This window comes from Stenella coeruleoalba (genome assembly GCF_951394435.1).
Source record: "Stenella coeruleoalba genome assembly, chromosome: 16".
NCBI lineage: Eukaryota > Metazoa > Chordata > Mammalia > Artiodactyla > Delphinidae > Stenella > Stenella coeruleoalba.
This window is the reverse complement of record NC_137162.1, coordinates 49866442-49883314: the sequence shown is the minus strand read 5'-3', so window position 1 is coordinate 49883314 and position 16873 is coordinate 49866442. Positions and strand designations below refer to the sequence as shown.

Sequence of the window (16873 nt, the reverse complement as noted above, 5' to 3'; positions counted from 1 at the left end):
GGACATTTTAAAGACTTTTAATAAATATAGATGATCTTGCCCTGAGAATAACAAATTTACCCTTTAATGAGAGGATATGCTTTTCTGTGTTTTTGCCAAAATTTGTTGATATAAATAAGTAGCTAAGTTCTAGTTTTCTGATGTTAAAGTAATATATACATGCTTATTGCAAAATCATCTGAAATTTCTAAAAAAGCAAGATGTTTTTTGACAAAATTAGCTCTGCACCATTACATTTAAGGCAAGCTGGTATTCCATGGTATGACAGAATTTTATTTAGCCAGTCCTTTATTAACAGGCTTTTAGATTGGATAGATGATTTTGCTACTTGCTGAATTGTACAGTGAGTCTCTTGAACATAATTTTTGTGAATTTGTCCAAATATGTCCTTAATATCCTCATCCATTCTCAATAATAATAGTAATGTCAATCTGATATTTTTAGTTTCTTCTAGGTAAGCAGTCTTATTATTTGAAAACCATGATGATTTTGACCCTTCCATTTTATTATTACATTTTTTTTCTTTGTGGCATTTACTAGAAGTTTTAGAAAAATACAAAATAATTACAGTGATGCTAGGTTTTCTCTTTCTTTCCTGACTTTAATGGGAATGTTTCAAGATATGGACAATTCTTTCTACTGATTTCAGATAGCTAACTTAAAATCATACTAAATAAATAGCTATCTATTTTAAATTTTCCTAGTTTTTTTTTTAATGTATTTATTGGAGTATAACTGATTTATAGTGGTGTGTTAGATTCTTCTTTAAAACAAAGTGAATCAGCTATACATATACATATATCTCTATATCAACTCCCTGGTGCATCTCCCTCCCACCCCTCTAGGCGGACACAAAGCACTGAGCTGATTTCCCTGTGCTATGTGGCTGCTTCCCACTAGCTATCTATTTTACATTTGGTAGTATATATAAGTTCATGCCACTCTCTCACTTTGTACCAGCTTACCCTTCCCCCTCCCTGTGTCCTCAAGTCCGTCTCTATGTCTGTGTCTTTATTCCTGTGCTACCCCTAGGTTCTTCAGAACCATTTTTTTTTAGATTCCATATATATGTGTTAGCATACGGTATTTGTTTTTCTCTTTCTGACTTACTTTACCCTGTATGACAGACTCTGGGTCCATCCACCTCACTACAAATAACTCAATATCATTTCTTTTTATGGCTGAGTAATATTCCATTGTATATATGTGCCACATTTTCTTTATCCATTCATCTGTCGATGGACACTTAGGTTGCTTCCATATCCTGGCTATTGTAAATAGAGCTGCAACATTGTGGTACATGAGTCTTTTTGAATGATGGTTTTCTCAGGGTATATCCCCAGTAGTGGGATTGCTGGGTCGTATGGTAGTTCTATTTGTAGTTTTTTAACTACAATACTGTTCTCCATAGTGACTATATCAATTTACATTCCCACCAACAGTGCAAGAGGGTTCCCTTTTCTCCACACTCTCCAGCATTTACTGTTTGTAGATTTTTTGATGATGGCCATTCTGACCAGTGTGAGATGATACCTCATTGTAGTTTTGATTGTCATTTCTCTAATGATTAGTGAGGTTGAGCATCCTTTCATGTGTTTTTGTTGGCAATCTGTATTATCTTCTTTGGAGAAATGTCAATTTAGGTCTTCTGCCCATTTTTGGATTGGGTTCTTTGGTTTTCTTGATACTGAGCTGCATGAGCTGCTTGTAAATTTTGGAGATTGATCCTTTGTCAGTTGTTTCATGGGCAAATATTTTCTCCCATTCTGAGGGTTGTGTTTTCATCTTATTTATGGTTTCCTTTGCTGTGCAAAAGCTTTTAAGTTTCATTAGGTCCCATTTGTTTATTTTTGTTTTTATTTCCATTTCTCTAGGAGATGGGTCAAAAAGGATCTTGCTGTGATTTATGTCATGCAGTGTTCTGCCTGTGTTTTCCGCTAAGAGTTTTATAGTGTCTGGCCTTTCATTCAGGTCTTTAATCTATTTTGAGTTTATTTTTGGGTATGGTGTTAGGGAGTGTTCTAATTTCATTCTTTTACATGTAACTGTCCAGTTTTCCCAGCACCACTTATTGAAGAGGCTGTTTTTTCTCCATTGTATATTTTTGCCTCCTTTATCAAAAATAAAGTGACCATATGTGCGTGGGTTTATCTCTGGGCTTTCTATCCTGTTCCATTGAGCTATGTTTCTATGCCAGTACCATATTGTCTTGATTACTGTAGCTTTGTAGTATAGTCTGAAGTCCAGGAGCCTGATTCCTCCAGCTCCGTTTTTGTTTCTCCAGATTGCTTTGGCTATTCGGGGTCTTTTGTGTTTCCATACAAATTGTGAAAATTATTGTCCTACTCTGTGAAAAATACCATTGGTATTTGAATGGTATTTGAATTCAGTCTTCATTGAATCTGAATATTGCTTTGGGTAGTATAGTCATTTCACAATGTTGATTCTTCCAATCCAAGAACATGGTATATCTCTCCATCTGTTCGTATCATCTTTAATTTCTTTCATCAGTGTCTTATCGTTTTCTGCATACAGGTCTTTTGTCTCCTTAGATAGGTTTATTCCTAGATATTTTATTCTTTTTGTTGCAGTGGTAAATGAGTGTGTTTCCTTAATTTCTCTTTCAGATTTTTCATCATTAGTTTATAGGAATGCAAGAGATTTCTGTGCATTAATATTGTATCCTGCTACTTTACCAAATTCATTGATTAGCTCTAGTAGTTTTCTGGTAGCATCTTTAGGATTCTCTATGTATAGTATCATGTCATCTGCAAACAGTGACAGCTTTACTTCTTTTCCGATGTGGATTCCTTTTATTTCTTTTTCGTCTCTGCTGTGGCTAAAACTTCAAAACTATGTTGAATAAGAGTGGTGAGAGTGGGCAACCTTGTCTTCTCCCTGTTCTAGTGGAAATGGTTTCACTTTTTCACCATTGAGAATGATGTTGGCTGTGGGTTTGTAATGAAGTAGGTTCCCTCTGTGCCCAGTTTCTGCAGGGATTTTATCATAATTTGTTGTTGAATTTTGTCGAAGGCTTTTTTTGCATCTATTGAGATGGTCACATGGTTTTTATTCTTTAATTTGTTAATATGGTTTATCACATTGATTTGCATATACTGAAGAATCCTTGCATTCCTGGGATAAAACCCACTTCATCATGGTTTAAGATCCTTTTAATGCTGTTGGATTCTGTTTGCTAGTATTTTGTTGAGGATTTTTGCATCTATGTTCATCAGTGATATTGGCCTGTAGTTTTCTTTCTTTGTGACATCTTTCTCTGGTTTTGGTATCAGGGTTATGGTGGCCTTGTAGAATGAGTTTGGGAGTGTTCCTCCCTCTGCTATATTTTGGAAGAGTTTGAGAAGGATAGGTGTTAGCTCTTCTCTAACTGCTTGATAGAATATGCCTGTGAAGCCATCTGGTCCTGGGCTTTTGTTTGTTGGAAGATTTTTTTTTTTTTTTTTTTTTTTTGCGGTGCACGGGCCCCTCCTTGCTGTGGCCTCTCCCGTTGCAGAGCACAGGCTCCAGATGCACAGGCTCAGCGGCCATGGCTCACGGGCCCAGCCGCTCCACGGCATGTGGTATCCTCCTGTACTGGGGCACGAACACGTGTCCCCTGCATCCCCAGGTGGACTCTCAACCACTGCGCCACCAGGGAAGCCCCTGTTGGAGGATTTTTAATCACAGTTTCAATTTCAGTGCTTGTGACTGGTCTGTTTATATTTTCTATTTCTTCCTGGTTCAGTCTTGGAAGGTTGTGCTTTTCTAAGAATTTGTCCATTTTTTCCAGGTTGTCCATTTTATTGGCATATAGTTGCTTGTAGTAATCTCTCATGAATCTTTGTATTTCTGCATTGTCGGTTGTTACTTCTTTTTCATTTCTAATTCTATTGATTTGAGTCTTCTCCCTTTTTTTCTTGATGAGTCTGGCTAATGGTTTATCAATTTTGTTTATCTTCTTGAAGAACCAGCTTTTAGTTTTATTGATCTTTGCTGTCGTTTCCTTCATTTCTTTTTTATTTCTGATCTGATCTTTATGATTCTTTCCTTCTGCTAACTTTGGGTTGTTTTTGTTCTTCTTTCTCTTATTGCTTCAGGTGTACGATTAGGTTGTTTATTTGAAATGTTTCTTGTTTCGTGTGGTAGGATTGTATTGCTATGAACTTCTCTCTTAGAACTGCTTTTGCTATATCCCATAGGTTTTGGGTCATCGTGTTTTCACTGTCATTCGTTTCTAGGTATTTTTTGATTTCCTCTTTGATTTCTTCAGGGATCTCTTGGTTATTAAGTAGTGTATTGTTTAGCCTCCATGTGTTTGTATTTTTTACAGATTTTTCCCTGTAATTGATATCTAGTCTCATAGCATTGTTTTCAGAAAAGCTACCTGATACGATATCAATTTTATTAAATTTACCAAAGCTTGATTTGTGACCCAAGTTATGATCTGTCCTGGAGAATGTTTCATGAGCACTTGTGAATGAAGTGTAATCTGCTGTTTTTGGATGGAATGTCCTATAAATATCAATTTTGTCCATCTTGTTTAATGTATCATTTAAGTCTTGTGTTTTCTTATTTATTTTCAGTTTGGATGATCTGTCCGTTGGTGAAAGTGGGGTGTTAAAGTCCCCTACTATGATTGTGTTACTGTTGATTTCCCATTTATAGGTGTTAGCATTTGCCTTATGTATTGAGGTGCTCCTATGTTGGGTACCTAAATATTTACAATTGTTATATCCTCTTCTTTGATTGATCCCTTGATCATTATTTAGTGTCCTTCCTTGTCTCTTTTAATAGTCTTTATTTAAAAGTCTATTTTGTCTGAGATGAGAATTGCTCTTCCGGCTTTCTTTTGATTTCCATTTACATGGAATATCTTTTTCCATATCCTCACTTTCAGTCTATATGTGTCCCTAGGTCTGAAGAAAGTGACTTGTAGACAGCATATATACGGGTTTTGATGTTGTATCTATTCAGCCAGTGTGTGTCTTTTGGTGGTAGATTTTAATCCATTTACATTTAAGGTAATTTTTGATATGTATGTTCCTATTACCAGTTTTCTTAATTGTTTTGGGTTTGCTGTTGTAGGTCTTTTCCTTCTCTTGTGTTTCCTGCCTAGAGAATTTCCTTTCGCATTTGTTGTAAAGCTGGCTTGATGGTGCTGAATTCTGTTAGCTTTTGCTTATCTGTAAAGGTTTTAATTTATCTACTGAATCTGAATGAGATCCTTGCTGGTTAGAGTAATCCTAGTGGTAGGTTTTTCCCTTTCATCAGTTTAAATATGTCCTGCCACTCCCTTCTGGCTTGCAGAGTTTCTGCTGAAAGATCAGCTGTTAATCTTATGGGGATTCCCTTGTGTGTTATTTGTTGCTTTTCTCTTGCTGCTTTTAATATTTTTTCTTTGTATTTAATTTTCAATATTTTGATTAATATGTATCTTGGCATGTTTCTCCTTGGAGTTATCCTGTGTGAGGCTCTTTGCACTTTCTGGACTTGATTGACTATTTCCTTTCCCATATTAAGGAAGTTTTCAACTATAATCTCTTCAAATATTTACTCAGTCCCTTTCTTTTCTCTTCTTCTTCTGGGACCCCTATAATTTGAATGTTGGTGTGTTTAATGTTGTTCCAGAGGTGTCTAACACTGTGCTCAATTCTTTTCATTCTTTTTTCTTTATTTTGCCCTGCAGTAGTTATTTCCACTATTTTTTATTTATTTATTTATTTTTGCGGTACGCAGGCCTCTCACTGTTGTGGCCTCTCCCGTTGCAGAGCACAGGCTCCGGACACGCAGGCTCAGCGGCCATGGCTCACGGGCCTAGCCACTCCGTGGCATGTGGGATCTTCCTAGACCGGGGCACGAACCCGTGTTCCCTGCATCGGCAGGCGGACTCTCAACCACTGCGCCACTAGGGAAGCCGTATTTCCACTATTTTATCTTCCAGTTCACTTATCCATTCTTCTGCCTCAGTTATTCTGCTATTGATTCCGTCTAGAGAATTTTTAATTTCATTTATTGTGTTGTTCATCATTGTTTGTTTGCTCTTTAGTTCTTCTAGGTCCTTGTTAAACGTTTCTTATATTTTCTCCATTCTGTTTCCAAGATTTTGAATCATCTTTACTATCGTTACTCTGAATTCTTTTTCAGGTAGACTGCCTATTTCCTCTTCATTTGTTTGGTCTGGTGGATTTTTACCTTGCTCCTTCATCTTGTGTGTTTCTCTGTCTTCTCATTTTGCTTAACTTCCTGTGTTTGGGGGTCTCCTTTTCGCAGGCTGTAGGTTCATATTTCCTGTTGTGTTTTGTGTCTGCCCTCAGTGGCTAAGGTTGTTTCAATGGATTGTGTAGGCTTCCTGGTGGAAGGGACTAGTGCCTGTGTTCTGGTGGATGAGGCTGGATCTTGTCTTTCTGGTGGGCAGGGCTGCTTCTGTTGGTGTGTTTTGCGGTGTCTGTGATCTGTTATGATTTTAGGCAGCCTCTCTGCTAATGGCTGGGGTTGTGTTCCTGTCTTGCTAGTTATTTGGCATAGTGTGTCCAGCAGTATAGCTCACTGGTCGTTGAGTGGAGCTGGGTCTAAGCATTGAGATGGAGATCTCTGGGAGAGCTTTCGCCATTTAATATTATGGGGAACTGGCAGCTCTCTGGTGGGTCAGTGTCCTGAACTTGGCTCTCCCACCTCAGGAGCACACGCTTGAAACCCAGCCACGGCACCACGACCCTGTCAGGTACGTGGGGAGTTTCTTGCCTTTTGGGAAGTCTGAGGTCTTCTGCCAGAGTTCAGTCGGTGTTCTGTAGGAGTTGTTCCACATGTATATGTATTTCTGATGTATTTGTGTGGAGGAAGGTGATCTCCATATCTTACTCTTCTGCCATCTTGAAGGTCTCCTCCTAGTTTGTTTTGAATTCAAAGAGAACATTGAAATTTATCAAATGCTTTGCATCATTTTTTGAAACGTTCATATATTTTTTTCTTCTTTTACCTATAATATGGTGAATTAAATAAATATATTTGTAATGTTGAACTCTTGTGGCATTTCCGGAATGAACAATGTATGACTTCTTTGAATGCATTTTATATTGCACTCCAGGATTCAGTTTGCTGAAATTTTGTTTTTGATGTTGCAGCAATTCTACCAGCACCACTACCACTACCACCACTGCCATCATCATCATCATCCATTAGCAGCATTATAAGCCATAAGCTGAATGCCTACAGTATTTTAGAACTTATTTACCTCACTTTTTAAACCTCACAGTTATTGTTTTTTAAAAAAAGCATTTTTTCACGTTTATTGAGTTACAATTGACAAATAAAATTGTAATAAATTTAAAGTGTGCAACCCTGGCAGTTGTTCTTAAGGTAGGTATTATAATCCTACTTTAGAGAAAGGATTTAGAATAGTTAAGTATCCAAGTCACAAAATATTTCTTTAAAGTACAAGTATTTAAATACTTGTATTTAAATGTAAGATGTATTTAACTCCCAAGCCTATAATTTTAATCATTTTATGTCTCTATATTTAGTGGAAGGATTGGTTGGTAGATTATTTCTTAGTGCTCTATTTGACAAATTTTATTATCAGGGTTATTTTAGTCCAGTAAAACAAATTAAAATGCTTTCCATCTTTATGCTTTAAAATATGAAATATTTTAAAAAGCACAGAATTAAATTTTTTTCTATATCTGAGAATATACCTATTTTATTATTCCCCAAAGTATGCATTTCTGTTTCCTTTCATTTTTCCTTGATCACTATTGCTTGACTTTACATATTTTGTTGGTCTTGTCAAAATAAAAAAAACAGTTTTATATACCAATTGTAATGTTTTTCTCTTGTTCTCTTTGTTTCACTTTGAGGGCTTTTAAAGAGAAATTTTGCTTCTTGGATTGAATGTTTATTTCATTGATTCTCTAAGATGATGGTCAATACTGTGACCACAGCTCACACTCTTGTCCCCCTCCTACGTCCAATGTCCTGCTGAAATGACTCTATTAATGTAACAGGGAAAAATCCTATACAGTCAATAAAACAAAAAGAGTGACACTTAACACACTAAAACTGTGTAAGAAATTCAGCAATAAAGTGAGTATATAAGAGTAGAGGGATTTTTGTGGGGGATGAGTGGGGAGAAAAGCCCACTAAGGTAGTAAGGAAAATGGGTCATAGAATGAATTAATTAAACCATGACATAAATCTTTTCTGAATGAGTCTATTTTAGCTACCAGTAGGTTACATCAACTAAAAGTTTGTGCGATGAACAATCTAAACAACCAAAAGTGACACACAAGAAAATAGAAAATTTTAAAAAGTGGTATTATTAGAAAGTTTTAAAGATCAGAGTACCATAAAAAATCTCATTACAAGAAAAAAAATCCCATAGATTAAAAAAAGATCATTAAACTAAAATTTCAGCAAAGATAGTGGATATTGCATAACAAAACAAAGAAATAAAATATAAATTAGATAATTAGAAGTCTAAGGTAGTATATTACTACTGTTCAGCCAAGTATTCCTATTCCGCTCTCTGTGGGACCCCCTCTAGATTATGTTTCCTGCAAGTAGATGCTACTTCGCCCCTCTGTCAATAGGTTTGTACATTTGATTTGCTTTCGTTAGTGAAATGTGAGTGCAACTGGTATGTGTCACATCTGAACCAGAACTTTAAGAGCCTAGAATGGCCCATCATCCTCTCTTTCCCTCTGCTTCAAGATGGACGTGTCCTAGGTGAGGGCTGCTCTTTCACCCCTGGTCCTTTTCTTTTTGTTATTTAAAACAATTTTTATTGACGTATAGTTGATTTACAATATTATATTAGTTTCAGGTGTACAATATAGTGAATCAGTATTTTTAGAGATTATGCTCCATTAAAAGTTATTAAAAATAATGGCTATAATTCCCTGTGCTGTACAATATATCCTTGCTGCTTATCTATTTTATACTAGTAGTTTGTATCTCTTAATTTCATACCCCTATCTTTCTCCTCCCCCTTTCCCTCTCCTCACTGGTAACCACTAGTTTGTTTTCTATATCTGTGAGTCTGCTTCTGTTTTGCTATATACATTCATTTGTTTATTTTTTATATGCCACATATAAGTGATATCATATAGTATTTGTCTTTCTGTCTGATTTATTTCACTAAGCGTAATATTCTCTAGGTCCATCCACATTGCTGCAAATGGCAGAACTTCATTATTTTTTTGGCTGAGTAATTTTCCATTATATATATAATTGTATACATATAACTTATTATATATATATGTATAACTATATATATATATATAAAACTTCTTTATTCATTCATCTGTTGATGGACACTTAAGTTGCTTCCATATCTTGGCTATTGTAAATAGTGCTGTTATGAACATTGGGGTGCATGTATCTTTTTGAATTAGTGTTCTCTTCTTTCTGGATATATATCCAGGAGTGAAATAGTGAAATTGCTGGATCATATGATAATTCTATTTTCAGTTTTTTGAGCAACCTTCATACTGTTTTCCATAGTGACTGCACCAACTTACATTCCCACCAACAGTGTGCAAGTGTTCCCTTTTCTCCACATCCTTGCCAACATTTGTTATTTGTGGTCATTTTGATGACAGCCATTCTGACAGGTGTGAGGTGACATCTTGTTTTGATTTGTATTTCTCTAATAATTAACAATGTTGAGCATCTTTTCATGTGCTAGTTGGTCATCTGTATGTATTCTTTGGAAAAATGTCTAGTCAGGTCTTCTGCCCATTTTTTGCTTAGGTTGTTTGTTTTTTTGATATTGAGCTGTTTATATATTTTGGGATATTAACCCCTTGTCAGTCATATCATTTGCAAATAGTTTCTCCCATTCAGTAGGTTGTCTTTTCAGTTTGTCATTGGTTTCCCTTGCTGTGCAAAAGCTTTTTTAAAAAAATTAGTTAATTAACTAATTAATTTTTGACTGCATTGGGTCTTTGTTGCTGTGCATGGGCTTTCTCTAGTTGCGGCGAGTGGGGGCTACCCTTTGTTGTGGTGCTTGGGCTTCTCATTGCGGTGACTTCTTTTGTTGCAGACCATGGGCTCTAGGCACATAGGCTTCAGTAGTTGTGGCTCGTGGGCTTTAGAGCGCAGGCTCAGTAGTTGTGGCGCATGGGCTTTGTTGCTCCGCAGCATGTGGGATCTTCCTGAACCAGGGATCGAACCCCTGCCCCCTGCACTGGCAGGCAGATTCTTAAGCACTGCGCCACCAGGGAAGTCCTGTGCAAAAGCTTTTAAGTTTAATTCCCATTTGTTTACTTTTGCTTTTATTTTTTTCCCCTTAGAAAATAAATCCAAAAAATATTGCTAATTTATATCAAAGAGTATCCTAGGTTACAGGTTTTTCCCTTTCAGCACTTGGAATATATCCTGCCTCTCCCTTCTGGCCTGCAAAGTTTCTGCAGAGAAATCAGCTGATAACCTTATGGGGATTTTCTTGTATATGACCTTTTTTCCCTTGCTGCCTTTAGAATTATCTTTAACTTGCCATTTCAATTATGATATGTCTTGGTGTGGGTCTGTTTGGGTTCATCTGGTTTTGGACCCTTTGTATTTCCTGTACCTGTATACCTGTTTCCTTCTTCAGGTTTTGGAAGTTTTCGTCCCTAATTTCCTCAAATATATTTTTGATCCCTTCCTCTCTCTTACCCTTCTGGGGCCTCTATAATGCGAATATTGGTACACTATTGGTACACACTAATAACAGCAATCTCTTAAATGGTTTTCAGTTTTTTAACATTTTTCTTTTTGCTGTTCTGATTGGGTGATTTCCATTATTCTACCTTCCAGATCACATATCCGTTTTTCTGTATCAGATTGTCATACTAAGTGAAGTAAGTCAGACAGAGAAAGAGAAATATCGTATGATATCCCTTATATGTGGAATCGAAAAAGAAATGATACCAATGACCTTATTTATAAAACAGAAACAGACTCACAGACTTAGAGAACAAACTTATGGTTACCAGGGGAAGGATGAAGGGAAGGGGTAGTCAGGGGGTTTGGGATCAGTTAACATTTTTTTTTTTTTTTTTTTTTTTTTGCGGTACATGGGCCTCTCACTGTTGTGGCCTCTCCCGTTGCGGAGCACAGGCTCCGGACGTACAGGCTTAGTGGCCATGGCTCACGGGCCCAGCCGCTCCGCGGCACGTGGGATCCTCCCAGACCGGGGCACGAACCCGTGTCCCCTGCATTGGCAGGTGGACTCTCAACCACTGCGCCACCAGGGAAGCCCCAGTTAACATTTTTATTAATAATGTTTTGAATTCTTTATCTGGTAAATTTTATTTCTGTTTCATTATTTGTTTCTTCAGTGGTGTTCCCTTGGTCTTTCCATTGAGAGCAGTTCCTCTGCCTTTTCAATTTGCTTAACTTTCTCTGCCTCTACGAATTTAGGTGAATTTATGTTAAGAATGAAAATTCTTGGTCTCTACTCCCCTGAGATTCTAATTTAATTGACCTGGGTGGAGCTTAGACAGCTACAATTTTAATAAAATTTCAGAAAATTTTTATTTAAAGTAAATGATTGCCCATACTTAGAGTTTTCTTTTAGGTGGTTTCCAATGCTTTTACCTCATGGGTTTTTTGTTTGTTTGTCTTTGAAATGGGACAAAAGACCTCAACGACATTAGAATCAGAATTTCTCTCTCCTTCTCATCCTTTAAAAAGGCAACTAGCTTTTAATTCACTAAAAAATTTAAGCTTTATAAGGGCAGGGACCCTAATTTCTTGTTTACCTCTGGTCTTCCCTGTTTAAAACAATGTGTGGTACAACTCAGTACTTGCTAAATGAATGCATATGTGCCCTAATAAATGAAAATTATTATTTTGCAAGATATTTTTGGAAAGCTGTGGCTTGGTGTAATTCATTTTCTTTCACCCTTAAAGGCCCCGTACTCCAGGATATTCAGAAAACATAGACTCCTCCTTTTCTGAATTTGAGAAATATATGGTATGACAACTTCACAGCCTTGATCTTCTCCATAAAAGTAAGTGGAAGTTTTTCTAATTATGTGCTTCTAGGTAAGAAAAGGGAAAACTCATATAATTAATCATGATTGAAAAATCAGCTGTTTTACCTTTTGTAGGTGTATTATAATAAATGTTAAAAAATCAGTTATTTAAAAATAAAAGCCAAATCATAGCACAATTTTTGAAGATAATATCTCTGGAGCTCTTATTACTTGAACATTTATTGTACATCATCAGCTTTCAGCTGAGAAGGAAAAAATAAAACACTTGATTTTTAAAAATGAAAACACAATATTCCCAGCTAGCTTGCATATTGGAGAGAAAGAAATTAAAAACTTAACCTTATCTATCCATTCATAATTAATATTCATCATGGGCACATACCTTTCTTCTCCCCTTATCATAACTTGAAATTTGATCCATGTTTCAATTTCCTAAATGAACGTCTGGGTTCTTTTCCTCAAGAACAAATATTGTTATTATGTATTTTAGGTACATCATAAACATAATATAGGATAATATGTAGAAAATAGCTAAATTCTATCAGGTGGATCATATTCAGGAAACAACAAAGTACTCAGATAATAAACAAACTTTACCATAAGTAATTCACTATTATTTTTTCTATAAATTTTTTAAACAGTTGAGATTGTATTATATGTATAACTTCACATCCTGCTGTTTTCCTGATAGCTTAATTTAAGAATAACTCATATTAATGAAAATTATAAACATTAATCTACAAAATAATAAATATTATGCTGATTGACATTAAAGTGAATGTTTTTGCTGTTATATGTCTTATCCATACATTAATTAACAATCAAATATCAAGGTCAATTGCTTTTTGGAGCTACTCTTGGTTTATAATGATTAAAAATAATTAGTGACCGTGTTTATCAACTATTGCTATAAAATGCTATGTAACCATGTACTCAGTAGCTTGCAACAACAAGCATTTAAAAGCTTAAGCTCAGGAGTGATACACTGTCACTTCCACCTATATCCACATTGAAAAAAGGCCACGTGTTAAGTTCAACATCATTGGGTGCAAAGTAGAATTTCTCCATAGAGGTTAGGATGATGAGAGTAAGAGAGAATGTTTTCTGAACAGTAATCTTACTTCTACAGTGGCAAATTTATTCTTTTATTCACTTTGACAGGAACATGCTCTGAGTTCATGTAAAAGTGGTTTAAAATTATTAAGGAGTAAATTTAAAAGAAGAGGTGCTAAACATCTCTAATTTATAAAACTTGAAATGATTTGATTTGCCAAGAGGATTTTGCTGCATTCATTCCCAGTATCCTGCAGAAAACATACAGCACAGATTTTGTAAAAATGGTAATGCATAAGAAATTATTGTGTGTTTGCAGAATTGAAGGTTAATAATAGTTGCAAATATTCTTACAGTTCAGATCTATCCATGCACTGATCAATGGGGCATTATTATATTTGAAATCAGACTTTCCTTTGATAAGATGTTGAAAGAGGAACCTATACCTGAAAAGAAAACTGGAAGTTTGAGGAAACGTCTAGCAAACTAATGCTCTTTTTAAAAAATTTTTATTGGAGGATAGTTGATTTACAATGTTGTGTTACTTTCTGTACAGCAAAGTGAATCAGTTATACATATACATATATCAACTCTTTTTTAGATTCTTCTCCCATCTAGGTCATTACAGAGTATTGAGTAGAGTTCCCTGTGCTATACAGTAGGTCCTTGCTAGTTATCTATTTTATATATAGTAGGGTATATATGTCAATCCCAATCTCCCAATTATCCCTCCCTCCCTTTCCCCACTAGTAACCAAAAGATTGTTTTCTACATCTGTGACTCTATTTCTGTTTTGTAGATAAGTTCATTTGTACCATTGTTTCAGATTCCACATATATCATATGATATTTGTCCTTCTCTGTCTGACTTTCTTCACTCAATATGATAATCTCGAGGTCTATCCATGTTGCTGCAAATGGCATTATTTCGTTCTTTTTCACGGCTGAGTAATATTCCGTTGCTATACGTACCATATCTTCTTTATCCATTCCGCTGTCGATGGATGTTTAGGTTGCTTCCACGTCCTGGCTATTGTAAATATTGCTGCAATGAACATTGTCCTGCATGTGTCTTTTTGAATTATGGTTTTCTCTGGGTATATGCCCAGGAGTGGGTAGCTCTATTTTTAGTTTTTTAAGGAACCTCCATACTGTTCTCCATAGTGGCTGTACCATTTACATTCCCACCAACAGTGTAGAAGGGTTCCCTTTTCTCTACATCTAATGCTCTTTTAAGGTTTTTCTTTGTGAAAATGGGGTGGACTGTCATTTGAGTTGATCTAGGATGGGTGGTATGGTAGGCTGAACAACATCGCCCATAGATATCCAGGTCCTAGTCTCTGGAACCTGTGAATGTTATTGTATATGGTAAAAGGGACTTTACAAATGTGATTAAGGATTTTGAGATGGGAAGACTGTCCTGGATTATCTGGGTGTTCCCTAAATGTAATCCCAAGTATCCTTATCAAAGGAAGGAAGAAGTGGATATATAATTACTTACTACAGAAGAGAATAAGGCAATGTGATCATGAAAGCAGAGATTGGAGTGGTGCACTTTGAAGATGGAGGAAGGGATCATAAGGCATGGAATACAGGTGGCCACTAGAACTTTAAAAGGAAAGGAAATGGATCCTCCCCTAGAGCCTCTAGAGGGAACACAGCCCTGTCAGTACCCTGGTTTCAGCCCAGTGAAACCCATTTCAGACTTCTGATCTTCAGAACTGTAAGAGAATACACTTATGTTGTTTTAAGCCACCAAATCTGTGGTAATTTGTTACAGCAGCTGTAGGAAACTAATACAGATGGTACCTGTGAAAGTTTGTCAAGTTTCTAAATTGACCTACAGATTGGAAGTTCTGCTCTGAAAAAAAAAAAATTCCTCACAAAATTTTGTTTAAGGTGCAAAATTAAATGAGTTTCTGTAGGAACTAAGTGTATCTAAATGAAACTAAGCTAAACTAAAGTTCTACTCACTTGAAGAAGTTGTTTGTGTTGAAAACTAAAAATGGAGGCCTTCAGCTTATGATGGGTTGAATTGTATCCACCAAGAAGATGCCAAAGCCCTAACCCCCAGTACCTATGAATGTGAACTTACTTGGAAATAGGGACATTGACGATGATCTAGTTAAGATGAGGTCGTTGAGGTGGGTTCTAATCCAATATGATTGGTGTCCTTGTAAGAAAGGGACATTTGGACACAGAGACAGACATGCACATGGGGAGAATACATGTGAAGATGAAGGCAGACAGTAGGGTGATGCCACAGAAACCAAGGAACACCAAAGATTGCTAGCAAACCACCAGAAGATGGGAGACAGGAATGCAACGGATTGTCCTTCACGGCGCTCAAAAAGAGCCAGCTCTGCTGACACTTTGATCTTGGACTTCTAGCCTTCAGAACTTTGAGACGATACACTTATGTCGTTTAAGCCACCCAGTTAATGGCTTTGTTTCAGTAGCCCTAAAAAATGGATCCACAGATATCAATGAGAATTTATTCATCACAACTTTTTTTTTTTTTTTTTTTTTTACCAAACCGTATCATGGACAGTTGTACTCTCAGGTCCTCTTAATTTTCAGTCCTAAAAGCTAATACCAAGACTTCTCTCTGGAATTAGTTTTAATCAAGTTTTGTTTTGTTTTGATTTTTGTTTATATTTAAATTTTAAATGCATGAATTCCTAAGTAGCTAATTCTGTGTTTAATTTGGCAAGCTGCCTTGCTAACACGTCTAACCAAATCTCTATCTCTATGCCTCTTTCTGTCTGCCTGCTCCTATCTCTGTCTTTCTCCCTCTCCCACTCTAAGACAGCTGTAATAGGAAAGTCCAGATTTTGTGGAATACGGCATAGACAGGATTGCTTTTAACAAAAATTGATTGGTATGGGTTATTAGTGAAGCTTCTCATAAGACCCAATTAGAGCAGAGCCCATCAGCTAATCAGATCACAAGTTAGTTACAGAGTTAGAAAGCTCTTCATTCCAACTCTTCATTTCCCATCCGTCTATATGTTTGTACTGAAGTATTTATATCCTCTCTAAGTGGCTGAGCAGACTTTTTTGGTTTGGGTTGAATCTGCTGGCTGACTGGGTATTATTTCTGTTAGGAGAGCTTGAATACAGCTGGTTGTACAGGGGCTGAGGGATCTGCGTCCTCAAGGACTGAAATTAGGGAGTTCTGCAGGTTGTGCATCTTTATTTGCATCTATTTATTCACAGCCCTCTTTCTTATCAGAGGGTTGCCCTTTCCGCCTAAGGCTTGGAGGTTGGAGGCCACCGTCTAAGGACTGAGAGGAGGCCCTCAGGGCAGCTTTCTTCCAGTGCTGTGGGGAATGAGAGTGGGGTCCCAGGCCCACTTCCTCCGTCTGCCTGTCAGACCCACAGTGGGACTGCGCAGGAGGCTGTGATAAGGGCTGCCTTTCTTCCAGTCTTACTCGTAGAGAATTTATTTCTGAAACAGGAGTTGGTGAGGTCATGCTGGGTGCAGTGGAGGTAGGTTCATGAGTGATGGAGAGATGCTTATTAGTTTGGTTCCTCTGAAATGTGTAAAGCTATTGTCACCAGGTTTAGTCACACCTACTGCTGAGAAATGACATTTTTTGGAAGGTGTGAAGAATAATTTGATGGGATTTAGAGTGGAGAAAGGTTCATGTCATCTTGTTTACTCTACCATTGTTCAGAAGTCAGGTAATCACAATAGCTAACAGAATTTACCATGTGCCAGAGACTGTTCCATGTACTTTTCCTGAAATAATTCGCTTAATCCTCATAAGAACCTCTTAAGGAGGATGTTATTATTATAACTACTTTTATAGGTGAGAAAACTGAGCGAGGAAAGGTTTGA

The 16873-nt window shown here is 36.6% G+C and overlaps 1 long non-coding RNA gene across 7 annotated transcripts in view; it reads left to right on the top strand.

Annotated features, from left to right (window-relative positions):
• The window catches only part of LOC307175353, a 638943-nt gene that overhangs the window by 359145 nt on the left and 262925 nt on the right, over positions 1-16873 (top strand). For all 7 annotated transcript variants that reach the window (XR_013824319.1, XR_013824320.1, XR_013824321.1 and 4 more), the window contains one exon: positions 11893-11993. This is a non-coding gene — a long non-coding RNA (uncharacterized lncRNA). The remainder of the gene's footprint in view (positions 1-11892; positions 11994-16873) is intronic.